We start from the raw sequence: 16215 nt of genomic DNA, 5'->3' as shown, positions 1-16215 counted from the left end.
AGTGGATATGTTTGTGGGCAGCAATTTGCATCTTGTCATTGTGTAAGGTGTATCGCAGAATAACAGAAGCACCAGCTTCCTGCAGAGTAAGGCATTCAAAGAATACAGAAGTCAACAAACATGCTCCAGGGACAGTTTCACGATGTCACATCCAAATGTGTTCCAATCCATCACTCTCAGGTGGACACATGGGCCAGTTGTCAAGGCTCATGATTGATGTGTTGTAGGCAGGAAAGGATGAAAACAAAAAACTGCTTATTAATTTGCCATTTATACAAACCCAGCAGGTCATTAATCAACTCTGACAAACACCTCAATAGATAACTCCGGTCAGAGATGTCAAAGTTAAGGGGACAGAGATGGGATTGTGATATCCGACCTTACACCTCATTGAGGCTGAGAATCATTGAGCTTCTGCCGTGAGCTGTCAACAGTCTGACAAAGAGAAGGCCACTCAGCCCTTCGAACCTGCCCCTCCATTCAATAATTCTGATCCTAACCTCAACTCGACATTCCTGCATATCCCTTGAACAATTCCATCCCCTTGGTCATCAAGAATCTATCTCTCTCAGCCTTCAGAATATTTAAAGGTCTTGTATCCACTACCGTTGTGAAAGGGAGTTGCAAGATCTCTTTCCTGTGAGAGGAAATCTGATCTGCGATTGGTCCTTGTCAAGGATGGTTATCTGCAGAAAAGTGTGATCTTTTTAATTGGGTATTTTATCTAGCAGGAGAGTAGGGAGTGAGTTAGGGAAGGAGATGTAAATGGATGCCTTTGGTGATGTTTCTGTACATATTCTAATATTGCGGTTTTTACTGGCCTGGATAGATCTATCCCGAAGGACAGTCTGTCACTGTGAAGACTTGACAGTGACGATCAGGAGATAATCAGGTTAGTTATACAATCGAAAATCAGGGTTGGATGGAGAATTGGTTGACAGACAGGAAACAGAAAGTGAGAATAAATGTTAGAGTGATAGGCAATAACTAGCGATGGACCACGTGGATCAGTGCTTGGGTCCCAGGTCGTCGTCATTTATATAAATGACCTGATGAAGAAACCAAATGGGACATTGCTAAATTTGCAGGAAACTGGGTGGTATTGAGAGTAATGAGAAGGATACAGGGAGACTTCAAGACGATTGGGAAAAGTTGGATGAGTGAGCAAACACATGGCAGGTGAAGTATGACATGACTCAATATGAAGTTATAAACTTTGTTGTGACAAACAGTGAAATGACTCCACAGAGACCAGTTTCCCATCACTAAGTCACCCTTTACTTATCCATAGACAGTCCTTGACACTGCTGCAGCTCCCTCAGAGTGAGCAGAACCTCTGACACTCCTGTTTATTTTTTTTTCACACTCCGATTTATTTTATTAAACAGTACACAGTTTGCAAACAATTAACATTAGCAACTGTATGCAGAGAAACAGCAATTTACAAGAGGGGAGGGGTGGCCCCAAACCCTATCATTCAACCAGTTTTCAGGGAAATGAGAACAAACCTTAATCCTGACACACCTGTTTATATCTGTTAGCCAGGGCTCCCTGATTAGACCAGATTAACAGCCCCAATCACAGAACTCCTGTTCTATGAGATCTAACCAGGTCAACCTGGCTAGCCTCATTACAATCACTCTGAACCGAAAGGAAGGGTATTATTTAAATGGTGATAAATTGGGAAATGTGTATGTGGATGTCCTTTTACTCTAGTTGTTGAAAGTTAAAAAGAAATTGCCATTTAGGAAGGCAAATGGAATATTGACCTTTGTTGCAAGAGGATTTGAGTTCAGACATAGGGAAGTCTTACTGGAGTTATACCGGACCTTGGTGAGACCACACACAGAGTATTGAGCAATATCTGGGCCTCCTTATCTATGAGGAAACACTTACCATTGAGGGAGTCCAGTGGAGGTTCACTAGGGGGATGGCCCATGAGGAGAGACTAGTTTGGTATTAGAACTCAGAGGAATGAGAAGGGAGCTGAGTGAAATGTATAATGTTCTAAGAAGACTGGACAGACCGGACATGGGGACGATGATTCCCCCTGGGTGGGGCACTCTAGAACTTTAATAATGACCATTGGACTACTATCGATCGTCATAAAACCCATCTGGCTCACTCGCGAAGGAAATCTGCCAACCTTACCTGGTCTTGCCGACATATGACTCATGTGGTTAGCTCTGAACAGCCCTCTGCAAATCAGGGACATACAATAAATTCTGGCCTTGCCAGCAATATCCACATCCATGAATGAATAAACAAAAGTACCATGATATCATATGACCACAGGCTATCTGCTATGTGGTAGTCAAGGCAAGGGCTGTGTCCACTCTTCTGTTTATATTCATTTACTTGTAATTAAACCCATCAGTGATCAGTAAATGGAATCCACATACTCCCATTTGTCTTGTATTTAGTATATCGATACTCCCCCATCTGCGGTTCTCATCAGGTGTTTGGAAAGTGTTGGCTGCGGTTCCAAAAAGCAACTCACCACCATCTTTACACGGGCAACTGAGGGTGGGCAATGGATACTGCCAAGACTGCATCTAGTTTCAGGTACTGAATGAGGAATGGCTCAGTGGTTAGCATTGCTGCCTCACAGCAGCAGGGATGTGTGTTCAATCCCACCCTCCAGTGACTGTCTGTGTGGAGTTTGCATATTCTCCCTGTGTTTGCGTGGGTGTGCTTCGGTTTCCTCCCACAATCCAAGGAGGTGGAATGGCTATGGGAAATTGCCCATAATATCCATTGATAAAGTGTGGTTTAGCCGTGGCAAATGCAGGGTAGGGGCATGAGTCTGTGTTCGATGCCCTTCTGAGAGTCAGCGTGGACTTGTTGAGCCGAATGGCCTGGTTCCACACTGTAGAGGTAATATTCTTTCTTGCTCAGCTTTATTCAAATGAATGAGCAGGACAATTCAGTCCTTAATAACCCTGGAGTAAATAATCTTCTTTTGTGGTTCGTAATACTGAATCAAATGATTCTATCCTTGCTTATTTTTAGATTAGATTCCTTACGTATGGAAACAGGCCCTTTGGCCCAACAAGTCCACACTGACCCTTTGAAGAGCAACCCACCCAGACCCCTTCCCCTAACACAATGAGCAATTTAGCATGGCCAGTTCACCTAACCTGCACATATTTGGATTGTGAGAGGAAACCGGAGGTCCCGGAGGAAACCCACGCAGACACGGGGAGAATGTGTAAACTCCACACAGACAGTTGCCTGAGGTGGGAATTGAACCCAGGTCTCTGGCGCTGTGAGGCAGCAGCGCTAACCACTGTGCCACCGGAGAAGGCAAAGAAGCTATTTTTAACAGGGGCATGGGTAAATGTCAGGGATGTGGGGCCCACCGAGTTGAGCTTGCAGAGGATCAGCATTGCTTCGATGGGCTGAATTACATCCTCCTGTGATGTCACTGCTTAAGGATGCTGTAAGGAACCTCTCAGCAATGCAAATTCCCCTTTTCATTTGCGATTTGATGGAATTTTAAATTCATGTATGAAATGGCTTTGGTGAAGTAGTTAAGTGTTTATTGGTGTACAAGGACCAATTCTCAAAATGCACTGTGCTACTGGGAAATCTAAACAAAAATTAAAACTGAGACATTTAGCGTGAATTTAGGAGGCATGTCTCATACAAGAGACAATGGGAATGCATCTTTCTCCAAAAGCAAATGTCTGACCATCAGACGGTGCCCACTGTGAAATGAGGGATTGACAAGACTCATCTCCTCATGCCCATCACTCCTGTATATTCTCTGCTGCCTGTATTCTGCCTCGTGCCAAGCTCCATTTACTCACCAACCCTGTGTAAGCTGATCCAGCTGGCTACAAGCCCAATAATGCTTTAATATTAAAATCCTCACCTGCAATTTCCAGCCCCTCCATGTCTACTGACTCCCTTCCCCACCTCGGTAACCACCTTCAGCCACTCTATCCCTCGCAAGATCTTCGCTTGCTCCCATTCTGGTCTCCTGTGCAACGTTAGTTGCTGTTTCTTCTATAGTGACAGCTGCATCTTACGTTGCCTGAGCACGAGGCTCTGGGATTACCTAAACCTCTCAATCCCCTTCCTCTTCTTAAGGTGCTCCTTCGAGCCCATCTCTTTGACACAGCTTTTTAATCACCTCTCATAACATCTCCGAAAGTAACTTGGTGTCAAAATTCTGTTTTGTAACTTACAAACATCAATGCACACAGACAAATCGGGATCAGGTAGACCATTCAGCCTTGAACCTGCTGCACCATTCCATCAGATCATGGCTAATCTGATCACTCCACATTCCCGCCTGCTCCCCAGTAACCTTTCACCCCCTCGCTTTTCGAGAATCTCTCCATGCCAATGTCACCCTCCTACACCACGAGATTTTATTTTCTGCAAGAACCTTTGGTGTGGCACCTCATCCAATACCTTCTGAAAATCTAATAGCACTTCTACAGTGCTCCTGGAGCTGTGTTATGATGTTAAAAAGCAATTTATGAATGCAATTTCTTGTGTGTTCAGTGTTACGGTATGCTTACCTTCACCCATGAAGCCATCACCCTTAGCTACGGGTGCGATGAGAGCATGTAGCATTGACTGATGATGCAATGAGATGTACCTTTAAGAGGAATTTGTCCATCCAGGTTCTATTGAAGGGAGGTGTTTCAGGTGAAACCAGATGCCTATCCATAGACAGCAGAGAAATAACTTTGGATTTTTTTTTAACATTAGACGAATGGGCGGAGTCAGGTTCACACCGACCCAGGGTTCTAGTTTTGCCTTCAGTTGTTGAAGTTGCAGGTTTTGGAGCTGCTAGATACAGTTCTATTTCTACTGCTGTGAAAGTTTGAGTCTTCTCTCTCTGTCTCTCTCTGCTGCTAGATTTATTCTGTTGGTATTTCCTTTCTCCTGGCCTAGCGGAGATCACAACTGAGGAAAATCTGTTTTGCTGAACTTGCCTTTGCCAAGGGTGTGTTTATGGGATGCTGGTATGTTGGAACAGTTTATGAATAGTAGTTAAATAATATGTTATTTTGTTTAGTATTACAATAGTCTTACTTATGACAATTCTTATTTTAATGTTTGTGTTTTAACTGTGGTGTAGGAAAAAGTTTTTTTTGTTAAAAGTCTCGCGGTTTGACCAATCGAGTCATATCTGGAGCACAGCATCTTACACTTGCCTTTAAACAAGATAAAAGTTAATGTCTAGGCTAGCTCTTTGATATGTTTTGGGGTGGTCTGGTCTGGTCCATAGCAAAGAACATTCTGGAAAAAACCAGAAACCAAAAATATGGCAACCAGATATTTTCATAACCCGCTGTTAATAAGCTGAGTGGTGCAGTGAACGAGTGAATCTGATTTCTGTGCATGAATTGTCACCTTATTAGTGAAATAGATTAAATGTTCTACTTTATGGGTAAAGAAGCAGCGAATTAATGATAAAAACGAGTGACTTTGCAGGTAATGGACCAGGAATCAAACAGCTGCTTTATTTTGGAACGGTTTTTGAGGAGCTGGAAATGGAGTCAGGAGTGATGTATAATATTTCTGCTTCTCTCTGCCCACACTCTTCTCAACGTGTGTGTGACTCAGAGGATTGTCCCCCGATCTTCAGAAATTATGCTGCAGGGAGAGACATCATCGCGACATTGTTAAATATGAAAAGAAACATTGTGTGCTGTTATCCTTTTTTAAATATCTGCTCTGTTCCTCGGGGCAGTGTGCATTAGAGTTTTGGAAAGGTTGTTAGATAATCAGAGAACCTCCACTTGGCAATGTGAAGACAGAACTTTTGGAAGATGGAAATAAAGTTTTTTTCTAAAATTCATTCATGAAATGTGAGAGTCGCTGACTAGGCCAGCATTTATTGCCCATCCCTAATTACCCAGTTAAGAGTCAACCCCACTGCTGTGGGTCTGGAGTCACATGTAGGCCAGACCGGGAAAGGATGGCAGTTTCCTTCCCTAAAGGACATTAGTGACCCAGATGGTGTTTTCTATCAATGGGTTCCTGGTCATCATTTGACTCTTAATTCCAAATTTTTTTTGTTGAATTCAAATTCCACCATCTGCCCAGGCAGGGTTCAAACCCAGGTCCCCAGAAAACCATCAGGGTCGCTAGATTAATAGTTCAGTTGATAATACCACTAGGCCATTTATTGGAAATGTGTGGGATCATTTATGGTCACATGATGAGCCCTTTTGCTCTTATAACCTACAACTTTGAAATCGAGGTTAATGCAAATAGCATCTCGTGAGTCAACATAAACAACTGCTAAAATATGAGAAACATTAAGGGAGCCCGTCCCAAATGTTTACCCATTGTGACTCCCATCCTGAAGGAGGTGAGGAGGAGGAGAGGTACTGCTGGCCCTCTGGAGAGTGGGGGCCTCCCTGTGAGAATGGGAATGTGATTGTTAGATCCCAGTTGGAGCACCATCAGAGAGATTAGTTTCTTGGAGTCCATGACCCCCAATGTTTCAGCTGGCAAACCCCAGTCGGGGTCCCCACCCCCAATTTAGGAAGCCCTACACTAAGTAGTGATGAATGTGTAAGAAACCCGATCGGAATTAGTGTTGTGTGGGTGTCAGGTGGCTCAGTGGTTAGTACTGCAAACTCACAGAGCCAGGTTCCCAGGTTCAATTCCACCCTTGGTTGACACTCTGTGTGGAGTTTGTATGTTCTCCCCATGTTTGCATGGGGTTCCTCCTGCACAGATATATGGGTAAGATGAATCTAGCTCTTAGGGATGAAGGGTATGTGGAGTAAGCAGAAACAGGGTACTGAGTTGGGCGATCATATTGGTTGACAAGGTGGGCTGAATGGCCAACTCCTATTTTCTGTGAGCCATACTTGAGATATTTTCTAATTGACCTGCTATGACACAGCTCTAGAGGAGGTAGGACTTGAACCTGGGCCTCAGAGGAAAGGGGACTGCCACGGCATCATTGCCCTTTGTGTCAAAGTTCATTCGATGATCCCATCTGTGAAGCACTCAGTCATGTTTAGCCGTGTTAAAGGTGCCGAGTAAAGGCACGTTATAGCTGTTGATCCGGAGCGACATTACCATGTGTTGCTGGGAAGGTTGAAGGTTTGAGGTCGGAGGGAGAAGTGAACTAGCAGAGACAGGGCCTGATGAGGTTATTGGGGTCCACTGTTAATGTGGAACAGCACTGCTGGTTTACACTTCTCCTTTGGAATGACACAGCCATCTGCTGATGAGGTCAAGTGAGCTGGCAAGGGTTTGAGAAGGAATACAATATTGGTAAACGTGAGGTCATCCATTTTGGTTGGAATAACAGCAAAATGGATGAGTATGTAGATGGTGTAAAATTGCAGCATGCTGCTGTGCAGAGGGACCTGGGTGTAACTTGTGTGTCTAATGGAATTTTGTCATTCATTGCTAAAGGGATTGAGTTTAAAAACAAGGAGGTTATGTTGCAGCTGTACAGGGTGCTGGAGAGGCCACACACTTGGAGTATTGCAGGCAGTTTTGGTCTCCTTATCTGAGAGAGGATGTCTTAGACTTAGACTTAGACTTACAGTGTGGAAACAGGCCCTTCGGCCCAACAAGTCCATACCGACCCGCCGAAGCGAAACCCACCCATACCCCTACATTTACCCCTTACCTAACACTACGGGCAATTTAGCATGGCCAATTCGCCCTGGCACTGGACGGGATGCAGAGGAGGTTCACTCGGTTGATTCCGGAGTTGAGAAAGTTGGCGTATGAGGAGCGACTGAGCAGGCTGGGATTATACTCATTGAATTTAAAAGAATGGGAGGGGAGATCTTATAGAAACATATGAAGGGAATAGATATTGTGGAAGCAGGGAGGTTATTTCCACTGGCGGGTGAAACTAGAACAATGGGGCATAGCCTCAAAATAAAGGGGGAGCAGGTTTAGGAATGAGTTGAGGAGGAACCTCTCCAATCAAAAGGTTGTGAATCTGTGGAATTCCCTGCCCAGTGAGGCAGCTGAGGCTACCTTTTTGAGTGTTTTTAGTGCAAAGGTAGATAGGTTGTTGAACAGTAAAGGAATTAAGGGTTATGGTGAGCAGGTGGGTAAGTGGAGCTGATCCGCAATAAAGACCAGCCATGATCTTATTGAATGGCGGAGCAGGCTTGATGGGCCTAATGGCCTCCTCCTGCTTCTAGTTCTAATGTTCTTACGTTAGTGAATGAGTAACGCAGAGGGTCAGTGTTGTCGAGAGTTGATACCACTGTGCTGCACGAAGAGATGCAGATGCAGATATCTCCCAGTTATGAACAAAACCGGCTCTGACACTAGCATTTGAGTGATGCTGCACAGGGCTGAAAATGTGTTGCTGGAAAAGCGCAGCAGGTCAGGCAGCATCCAAGGAACAGGAGATTCGACGTTTCGGGCATAAGCCCTTCTTCAGGAATGCTTATGCCCAAAACGTCGAATCTCCTGTTCCTTGGATGCTGCCTGACCTGCTGCATTTTTCCAGCAACACATTTTCAGCTCTGATCTCCAGCATCTGCAGACCTCACTTTCTCCTGATGCTGTACAAGCCCAGGATATGGAGCTTGAATGCTGAGCTAGTACTGAAGCAATGAACTAAATGGCAGTGTTGAAATATCAGCAATTCGCTGGGTGGTTGAGTACTGATTTATTCCTTGATTGGTTTTACTGTTTTGTTGAGATTAAACATTAAAGGCATTTTCTTTTGCAAAAAAAAATTGCCTTGCAAGAGAGAAATCACCTGCATCTTGCTCATTTTTTTTTAATCGACCTGTGGGAATTTTTAAAAAAGATAGACTACAAATAATCAGAGCTAGTGGATCATTCAAACATGTGGGAGAGGATTGATCAAAGTGGATTTAAATGAAATGGAAAAAAAAAATCAGGAAATAATCCTTTTTAAAATGCACAATGGAGTCTGACGATTGCATTTGTAAAATTCATTAGTGTTGTGATAACTCAATTCGAGGTCTGATCCTAACGATGATTTAATTTCATATAATTGAGCTTATCAGTACCAAAGTGTCTTCTGACCTCAGAAAAGAATTATTTTCTTCTGTTGGGGGGAGAGGAAAAATAAAACGTCCTTTTCTCCAGGGGGATTAACTCAAACTGCAGAGGCGGAATCTCATCTGTCTGTGTGTGTTTTCCTGTTGTTTGCTTTTGACTGACGTTCACTGAAGCTGGGTTTGTCATTCCGTTCAGGCCATGATGTTTTAAAACTAATGTGAGGGGCAGACTACCAGCGTTTCTGAGCACAGCTGAAGCTGACAATCATGAATGTCCAGCACAGGGTACTATCTAGAGATGGAAATAACTGCCCCAACCCTGGAAGCGTAGACTCTGCTCTCACACGTGACAACAACAACAACGTGCATTCTTATGGTGCCTTCCACACAGTGAAATGTCCCAAGGTGCTTTGCAACAAGGCACTATCCTAATGGCGCCTTGACACCAGGGCCACATACGGAGGTGATGGCACAGATAATGAAACCGTAGGAACAGGAGTAAGCCGTTCAGTCCCTCAATTCACTGACAGGTGAAACTAGAACCAGGGGCATAGCCTCAAAATAAAGGAGAGCAGATTTAGGACTGAGTTGTGGAGGAACTTTTTCACCCAAAGGATTATGAATCTGTGGAATTCCCTGCTCAGTGAAGTAGTTGAGGCTTCCTCGTTGAATGTTTTTAAGGTAAAGATAGATTTTTGGACAATAAAGGATTTAAGGGTTGTGGTGAGCGGGTGGGTAAGTGGAGCTGAGTACATGAAAAGACCAGCCATGATCTTATTGACTGGCAGAACAGGTTCGACGGGCCAGATGGCCTACTCCTGCTCCTAGTTCTTACGAACCTTCTCCTTCATTCGATACAATCATCACTGATCTCATCTCTACCTCAGCTCCATTTACCTACCCACTTCCTGTCACCATTTAATCTGTCACAATCTGTCCAGCTTTTCCTTAAATTTATTTGAAAGCTGAATTAAAGAATGCCTCAAAGGAGGAAACAGCGGGGGAAAGTTGGAGGAATTCCCACACTGTGGATAGCAACTTCCCTGAAGGGTAGATGACCATTCAGTCCCTACAGCCTGTTCCCTTTTCAATGAGGGAACGGCTGATCTGTGTCCAAACGCTACCCACTAAATGGCTTTAGACCATTTTGTACCATCCCCAGCAAATGTGACAATCTCAGATTTAATATTATTAATGAAATAGCCATTTCCTTTTTGTGCCAGTTTGGCCTGTCTATGGTTTTATGTTTTTGTCCTCCTTGACCAAGAGCCTCTGTGAGACCTCTCTCCCTGCTCACCCAATCAATTATTTTCAAAGCCCTAAAAAACACCAATCAAATCACTACTTAACCTTCAACATTCCAGAGGTTGCAAGCTTTGTTGATGTACTCTTTTTTTTATCATCTAAACCTTGAATCTCTGGGAACATTCTGGTGAATCTGTGTCACTCTTCCTCCAAGGCTGATGTCTCCTCTCTGTGATGACCATAACCCAGTCCCACGTAGTCTGCCACAGATATCACCTGTATTCAGGACTTTGTGCAGTTTTAGCAAAATGCTTTCTTATTGGTATGCTAAACACTCTGTTCAGAAACCTTAATGTCTCTTGAGCCTTTTTAATTACCTTCTGAACCTGAGCTTACACAGTCCCAGAGAGTTAGTAAGATAATTGGGACCTGAATCCATTCAAGGTCCAATTTCTGACATTAAACATGAAACAGAGCTGGAAGGTTCGTTTTCAGGTGTTGCTTCTCCATACTAGGTAACATATTCAGTGAGTCTATGGATGAAGCACTGGTGGTGTAGCCCGCTTTCTATTTATGTGTTTGCATTTCCTTGGATTGGTGATGTCATTTCCTGTGGTGACATCATTTCCTATGGTGTTGTCATTTCCTGTTCTTTTTCTCAGGGGATGGTAAATGGGATCCAAGTCAATATGTTTGTTGATAGAGTTCTGGTAGTAATTCTCGTGTGTGTCTCTGTTTGGCTTGTCCTAGGATGGATGTGTTGTCCCAATCGAAGTGGTGTCCTTCCTCATTCGTATGTAAGGATACTAGTGAGAGAGGGTCATATTGGTTTGTGGCTAGTTGATGTTCATGTATCCTGGTGGCTAGTTTTTGGTCTGTTTGTCCAATGTAGTGTCTTTCACAGCTCTTGCACGGTATTTTATAAATGACGTTAGATTTTGATTGCTGTCTGAAAATGAACCTTCCAGCTCAGCGAGCAAACCTACATCCAGAACCTCAGCCTGAGCTACAAATCATCTCAAAACTCGCCATGACATGTGAAGGTAGAGGCTTTAGACAAGTGAGTGACAGACCCTTCCCAATAGGGTCTCAAGAGACGGTCACAAAGGATCACTAGTCACCAGGTGAAACCTGACAAAGGGGCAGTGCTCTGAAAGCTTGTGATTTCAAACAAACCTGTTGGGCTATAACCTGGTGTCATGTGACTTCTGACTTTGTCCACGCCGGTCCAACACCGACTCCTCCACATCAGAGCGTCACTAGCCTCGAAACTTTAACTCTGTTTCTCTCTGTGTAGATGCTGCAGAGTTTCTCTAGCACCATCTGGTTTAGTTTAAAATTTACAGCACCTGCAGTTTTTCTGTTTGATCTCCAGGGTCTCCTGGTTGACTTAGGACTCCAGCGAGGTGGTTGCGATTCGGGACGGACAATAAACGCTGGTCTAACCAGAGGCATCTACTTCCCATGGATCAGTCAAAAGTAAGAGAGCAATGTGGTTGATTCTTAATTACCCTCTGAAGCCACTGAGCAACGCAGTCTGTTCAAGGACAGTCGGGAATGGGGCTCAAATGCCAGTCACTTCAGCGATGCCCATTGATTGGATAAGGAAGGCCAGCCCGGCCCTTTCATTCTTACAATTGGAGCTGAGGATTCGATTGATTGGCACCTTCATGTTCCACGTCATTGGCAGCATCCTTCACAACACTCGCATCGCCAGTCATGTTCAAGGCGTGGAAGATTGTCGCAGAGATTGGCACAGGTTCCTCAGGTTGGCACAATCCTGCAGCTGAAGATGAATTTCTCTGGGGCACGGTGCCAATCCTGCAATCCTCCATTTGGTTGTTAAAGCCAGGACTAAATTTAATTGGAACCAAAACCGTCTCCATGGCACCAGTCTGTTCAGTTCAGAGACTCCTGTATGATAATTGGGAGCTGTATATAAAGATGATGTATTACAGGAACACTAGGCCAGACTGTACTCCTCTCTACTTTGCTTAAATTTCTGGAAAGGACAAAGCTCTTCATTCCTCTCCATGATCAGATTGGGTGGCACTGGCTTTCAACTCGTAACCACGGGCTCAAGTACAGAACCAATAGGACAGCACCCTTCGTTGCTTACTCAGGCAGTGTCCCAGCAGCTGCTAAAGGTCACAACCTTCAGGTTCCATTGGCGCTGACTCACCAAACACATCCGGAGTGGACGGGCTGGTTTTTTGAGATGAAATGGTCACACTGCTGTCGTTAGGGATGAAGATTGGCATACAATGTTGTAACACACGATGGTGGTCTTTATCTAACCCCGTGCTGTCCCTGTCCTGGGAGTGTTTGACGGGGACAGTGTAGAGGGAGCTTTACTCTGTATCTAACACCGTGCTGTCCCTGTCCTGGGGATTGTTTGATGGGGACAGTGTAGAGGGAGCTTTACTCTCTATCTAGCCATGTGCTGTCCGTGTCCTGGGAGTGTTTGATGGGGACAGTGTAGAGAGAGCATTACTCTGTATCTAACCCCGTGCTGTCCCTGTCCTGGGGAGTGTTTGATGGGGACAGTGTAGAGGGAGCTTTACTCTGTATCTAACCCCATGCTGTCCCTGTCCTGGGGAGTGTTTGATGGGGACAGTGTAGAGAGAGCATTACTCTGTATCTAACCCCGTGCTGTCCCTGTCCTGGGGAGTGTTTGATGGGGACAGTGTAGAGGGAGCTTTACTCTGTATCTAACCCCGTGCTGTCCCTGTCCTGGGGAGTGTTTGATGGGGACAGTGTAGAGAGAGCATTACTCTGCATCTAGCCCCATGCTGTCCCTGTCCTGGGAGTGTTTGATGGGGACAGTGTAGAGGGAGCTTTACTCTGTATCTAACCCCATGCTGTCCCTGTCATGGGAGTGTTTGATGGGGACAGTGTAGAGAGAGCATTACTCTGTATCTAACCCTGTGTTGTCCCTGTCCCTGGGAGTGTTTGATGGGGACATTGTAGAGAGAGCTTTACTCTGTATCTATTGTGAACTCTTGATGAGATTCTGCTCCTTTGTGACATGTCAGTATCATTTACCTGAAATTGGCTGCCACTCTATCCCTCTGTATTTCTAGATGAAGAAAGGGTGTGACTTTGATCTTTGGCATCTCAACTTTAATAAAATGTCCTTGAATCGAAACGCGATAAGTTCAAACTCCTGTACTAGAGGGCAGTATTGAACACATCAAGCTGGCTATGCCCAGTGCAGTGGTGAGGGAGTGCTGCACTGTCAGAGGTGTGGTGTTAAACCGAGGGCTCAGTATAGACTGAAAACTTGAACAGACACTGCTTCACAGAAGAGCTGGGGGCTTCTCCCCTGTGTCTCCTCTGTTGTTTGTCACATAGTTAAGCAAGCGGACTGATTTCGATCACGTTGCTGTCTATGGGAACGTGTTGTATGCAGTTCGATCGCCTCATTTCCTGAGTGATATCAGTGCGTCAGAAAGTAATTCACTGGCTATAAATTGCGTTGAGGTGATGTTGAGACTCAAAAGGTGCTATAGAAATGCAAGGTTTTCTTCACTCTTTTACTAATTGCTGCCTGGAGCATTAAGAGTGGTTCCCAGTCTATTTTTGCTTTGTAGGTTATGCCAGTGTAGTTATGGTGTTAGTGTGTGAGGTCCCTGGAAATCATTGACATCTTCATCACCTCATTTTCCCCAGAACCTCCCAAAACACTCGGGATTTGGCATTGAGTTTGAGACTCGCAGCAGACTCTTCCTGCCTGACAAATTTGATGCACCAATCTAATTTAAAGGGTGTCATTCCTGTGGGTTTGAAAATATAAGTGCATCTGTTGTAATATTTTGCAATGTTACAGTACCGTATCTCTTGCACTTTATACACTTCATTCAGAGGCATGGTATTTCTGTCTGGACCTTGGGCAGACGTGATCCCCAGTTTCTAACCCTTTTCAGCCTTGGAAAAGGGTGAGGTGTGTGTGGGAGATGGGGCTTATGTAGGTGTTGGGGGGGTGCGGGAGATGAAATACCAGGGAGTGATGGACAACCCACCCCACACCATTCTCCCCAGTTCACAATTTCAAATCTCTCCCGTTGCTGAGTGACGATTATTTGCAGGCCTGGTGGATGTCGCCATGCTTGGGGGTCAGATTCTGGACCCCCGCTGTTTCCGTTTCTTTGTGAGCCACTTGTTAGAGGCTGCAACAGCCCTGGGCGGAGTCGTAGATTTGAGTTTTATTTTGCAAGGATCCCCACGCAGGCTGGAGGTGCCAGAGACAGCCCAGGCTGTGTGTCCTAACAAAGCACTTCACTCATGGGGGGGGTCAGCACCAGTAAGCCAGGGCCTGCTCCCTCCTGGTTCACCCTCAAGACGCAACTTGGTGATAAGAACTTAAGTTTCTGCTCCTTCATGGCATGTTAGAATCATTTATCTGAAACTGGCTGCCACTCGCTCCCCCTGTTTTTCTAGCAGAGGTAGGCCATTCAGCCCATCGATTCTATTCTGCTATCCAGTGAGACTGTGGCCAATCTGCCAATCCTCAACTCCTCTTTCCTGCTATAATCCTTGATTCCCTTCCTGATTAATAATCTCTCTACCTCAGCTTTGGACATACTTACTGACCCAGCCTCTGCAGGAGAGAATTCCACAGACACATTCCCCCCCAAGAGAAGAAATTCTTCCTCATCTCTGTCTTCAATGATTCTCCAAGCCCTGACTCTGAGGTTATGTTCTGTGGACCTCGACACTCCCCAAGGGGGAGCTCTGTTGGGACCTCCAAAAGTCTTATATGTCTCAATAAGGTCACCTCTCAATCTTCGAAACCGCAAGGTGGACAAACCCAACCTGCTCCATCTCTCCTTACAGGATAGTCTCTCCATGCTGGTGATCAATGTTTCGGGCAAAAGCCCTTCATCAGGAAAGCCTGAACTGCTGTGCTCTTCCAGCACCACTGATCTAGAATCTGGTTTCCAGCATCTGCAGTCATTGTTTTTACCCGCATGCCCGTGGTCAGCCGAGTGGACCTCCTCTAGAACTGCTCCAATGCCAGTCCTCCCTTTCCTTTCCTTCTCTGAAGGGGGGGGTCACTGTGCTAGAAATGTTAACTGTTTTCATGTATTCTCTTGTGTGATTTGGCATCACTGGATGCCCAGCATTTCTTACCCATGGTTGCCTCTTCAAAAGGTGGTGGTTAGCTGTCTTGGTGAGTGATAGAATACTCCCCACTTGCATGGATGAGTGCAGCTTCAACAACACTCAAGAAGGTCACCATCCAGGATAAAGCAGCTCTTGGCATCACATCCACAGGCAGCAACTCCCTCCACCAGCAATGTGTACAAGGTGTAATTCACCAAAGACTCTCAGACAGCACCTTCCAAACCCACAACCACTTCCATCTAGAAGTTTAAGGGCAGCAAATACATGGGAACACTACCCCATCCAAGTTCCCCTCCAAGCCACTCACCATCCTGACTTGGAAATATATTACAGTCACTGCGTCAAAATTCTGGAATTCCCTCCCTCAGGGCATTGTGGGTCTACCTACATCATATGGACTGCAGTGGTTCAAGAAGGCAGCTCACCCCCACCTTCTCAGGGGGCAACTAGGGACGGGCAGTAAATGCTGACCCAGCCAATGACACTCACATCCCATGAGTGAATAAAGCAAGTGGCATAGTGGCTCAGTGGTAAGCACTGCTGCCTCACGGCACCGGGGACCCAGGTTCGATTCCAGCCTCGGGCGACTGTCTGTGTGGAGTTTGCACATTCTCCCCGTGTCTGCGTGGGTTTCCTCTGGATGCTCCAGTTTCCTCTCACAGTCCGAAGATGTGTAGATCAGGTGAATTGGTCGTGCTAAATTGCACCTAAGTTGTTAGGTGCATTAGTTAGAGGGGAATGGGTCAGGATGCGTTACCCTTCAGAGGGTCGGTGTGGACTGGTTGGGCAGAAGGGCCTGTTTCCACACTGTGGGGAATCTAATCTAATCTAATCTATGACAAGATATACAGCAGGA

The sequence above is a fragment of the Hemiscyllium ocellatum genome, chromosome 33 (genome assembly GCF_020745735.1).
Source record: "Hemiscyllium ocellatum isolate sHemOce1 chromosome 33, sHemOce1.pat.X.cur, whole genome shotgun sequence".
Lineage (NCBI taxonomy): Eukaryota > Metazoa > Chordata > Chondrichthyes > Orectolobiformes > Hemiscylliidae > Hemiscyllium > Hemiscyllium ocellatum.
Note: the sequence above shows the minus strand (reverse complement) of the source record.